This window comes from Colobus angolensis, unplaced genomic scaffold (assembly GCF_000951035.1).
Source record: "Colobus angolensis palliatus isolate OR3802 unplaced genomic scaffold, Cang.pa_1.0 Scaffold192, whole genome shotgun sequence".
Lineage (NCBI taxonomy): Eukaryota > Metazoa > Chordata > Mammalia > Primates > Cercopithecidae > Colobus > Colobus angolensis.
The window spans coordinates 1036998-1040587 of NW_012115066.1; positions in this window are offsets into that span (position 1 = coordinate 1036998).

A 3590-nucleotide genomic window follows, 5' to 3' on the forward strand; every position below is an offset into this window, starting at 1 on the left:
ATTACAGGCTTGAGCCACCGCGCCCGGCCAAATTTTTGTGTTTTTTAAGTAGAGACGGGGTTTCATCCTGACCTCAGATGATCCGCCCGCCTCGGCCTCCCAAAGTATTAGGATTACAGACGTGAGCCACTGCGCCCAGCCTGTACCAGTTATCTTAAACCTGTCCCACCATTGCATGTTGGGGTGTGGGAGACATAGACATTCAAATGAACTATACTTGAGGAGCTACATTTAAAACATTACACCTAAGAGCCTCATCCACACTTGGTCGCAATTTAGATGACAGGACTTCAGACTTTGAGGTGATAATATAATGGGTTGAGACTTTTGGGGACCTTGGGAAGAAGTGAGTGTATTTCGCATTTGGGAGATACGTGAATCATTGGTGATCAAAGGGCAGACTGTGACAGCCAACCTCCAAGATGGTCCCAAAGATTCCCATCTCTTGGTATTCAAGCCCTTGGGCAATTTCTGCCCACACTGAATAGAGCTAATCTCTGTAACCAATAAGCTATGTAGGAAATGATGGCGTGTGACTTCTGAACTTAGGTCATAAAAGACATTGCATCTTTCATCTTGCCCTCTCTTGGATCCCTTGCTTCGTGAGAATTCAACTGCCCTGTCTTAAGGACATTCTAGCAGCCGTATAGAAAGTGGTGAGTCCTTTTGCCAACAGCCATGTGAATGAACCATCTTGGAAGCAAATTCTATGCTTGTAGGTAAGCCTTCAAGTGACTATAGCACAGCCAACATCTTTACCAAAATCTCCTGAAAGACCCTAAGTCAGAACCACTTAGCTAAGTCACTCCCAGAGTCCTGGCTCAAACTATGTGAGATAATAAATATATATTGTTTTAAGCTGCTACATTTTGAGGTCATTTTCTATGTAGCAATAGGTTAATATAACAAGGGTGCTATTTGTGGACACTCCCAAAGATACAAATTCCTAGGCAATCAGATGGTTGGGATTTCTGTGCAGAGGGGTACAGAGACCTGCCTCACTGAGTCTGCCACACCTTGTCACCAGAAATTTATGAAGTCCCTTTCTAATAGTTTAATCTAGCCAGGTGCGGTGGTTCACATCCATAATCCCAGAACTTTGGGAGGCCAAGGCAGGTGGATCACTTGAGTCCAGGAGTTCGAGACCAGCCTGGGCAACATGGCAAAACCCCATCTCTATTATAAAAACAAAAGTTAGTCGGGCATAGTGGCGCACACCTGTAATCCTAGCTACTTGGGAGGCTGAGGCAGGAGAATCACTTAAACCCGGGAGGCAGAGGTTGCAGTGAGCCAAGATTGTGCCACCGCACTCCAGCCTGGGCAAAAGAGCGAGACTCCATCTTAAAAAAAAAAAAAAGTTTAACCTGCCTGCTTCTAAGACCCTCTCTCCACAATGTGCTCAAAGAAGAATTGTGAAGTGTCAGATACTGAACTGCACAGTATTATATTTTAACTTTCTATCAAGTAACATTAAGAAGAAAAAGTAATAACAATAATGATGACATGACTCCTCTTCCCACCATCAAAGACCCTGGATACAACAATGTCCTTTTAAGATATTAAAAAGCCCAGGCCTGGGGCTCACACCTATAATCCCAGCACTTTGGGAGCCTGAGGTGGGAGGATCGCTTAAGTCCAGGAGTTCAAGACCAGCCTGGGCAACATAGTGAGACCCTGTCTCTACAAAAAATACCAAAACAAGTAGTGGGGCTTAGTGACTCATGCCTGTGGTCCAAGCTACTTGGGAGGCTACTTGGGAGGACTGCCCTGGGCAACAGAGACAGACCCTATCACGAAAAAAATTAAAAAAAGAAAAGAAAAAAACACATTAAAAATTATTTTCATTGAAAAAAAGACTTTCTAAATGTGAGAACGTTATGTTTGTAAAGGCTACGTTGTTTCCTTTTAAGCCTGGGGGAGGACCGGAGTAGAAACAACCAAGGAAGGCACAGTTCTCGCTAGGTATATTAGTGTTGATGTTTGAGTTGACATTAGTTGATTTTTTTTTTTTCTCCAGAATGGTGCACCAACTCATGTTTTAAAAGCAGACACACAAATAATTTCCAGAGAAATGAGCCGGGGGAAAACAGAAATGTGCATGGAATTGGAACAAAATAAACCTGATTGTTTTTCAACATTCTATAGAATTGTTCTGAGGTTAAAAAGAAAGGTTTTTAAAAAATAAATATCTAACAAAAACTGCACAAAGATTAGGCATACATTATTCATGGAGACATTAAAAACTATTAAATTTTTTTTTTACCCCACCTCATCCCCTGGTATGCTTGAGGAAAGCATCTGAAAATTCTACCTCAAAATCATCTAAGGGAATCAGTGTAAGACAGACACCATTCTAACCCCCTTCATTCTTCTTAACACACCTCAGCCTCTCCCTTGACTAGATAAAAACTTAATTTTCCCTCTCCCAAATACAGTGCAAAACAAAAACTCTCCTGTGAATGGAGAGATATGGACATGGGGTAGAGGTAGGGACTTGCCTACATTACCAGCAGCCAGCCGAAAATGCCCTATGTGTGTAAAATATGTTCCTTCAAAGGGGCATTGTGAGCACTAAATATAATTTGTGCCAAAAATAATAATGAAAGCTTAGTGAATATTCTACAGGGCAAGCATCGTTACATTTAATCCACAAAACTACCCCATGAGGTACATATTTACCGTTCTTTTCACTTTATATCTTTTTTAAAAAGTGGAAAACAGAATACAATGAATTAACTTGTCCATGGTCATAAAACTGATAGGTAGTGGCACCAGGATTTGGGGACCATCGGGCAGAGGATCTTCCAAAACCGGCTTTTAAAGAGCCACAAAAAGATGTAGCCGGGTTCCTGGCACTACAGTACTGCTTTATAAACAACAGTTCTCTTCCGTTTTCTTAATGGGAATCTAGAGGGACACCTTACATAAAGGAAAACGACTGCAACCTGGACCTGTCACTCGACAAATACTGCCTCTCCCCACCTCACTTCACTTGACATCTCTGCCCAACACAAAGCAGCTCTCAGAAAACCACACAGAGGTTACCACTCCAGAAGTTCTGAGATCCTAGGAGGCAGGAATGCAAATAGACAAAGCACAGTATTGCTTTGGATCGAAAATGTTTGTTTGCTCATCCTGACCCCATTCCCCAGCCTAGAACAAACATAGCCCTTCCGCACTCAGGAAATCCCAAGAGGTCAGGTTCAGTCTGGTAAACAACACTGTCCTGGCACCTTGCAGAACACTGGGGACTGTGACAAGCAGCGACAAATTGGCACAAGAGAGAATGAAATGCACAGGGGCACCAGCCTAGTGGCCTTGAAAACTCAGGTTGACACTTCCAGGTAGGGAATGGGGGAGGTGGGAGATTTCCCCGATCCTCCTCTTTCTCCCTCCTCCTCCTCCAAGGTACGCTGAGATTTGGAGGCGGAGGTGAGCCCCGCGGGAAAAGCAGAAAAGGGTCATTGCCACTTTAAATGACTCAGGAAGTAAAAGGAGGCCTCCTGACCGGGAAAGGGAAAGTGGAACCGGGGCGGCGCGGGGGACGGCGGCAGCAGCAATCTCGCCCGGGTAGCGGGAGGCTGAGCGAG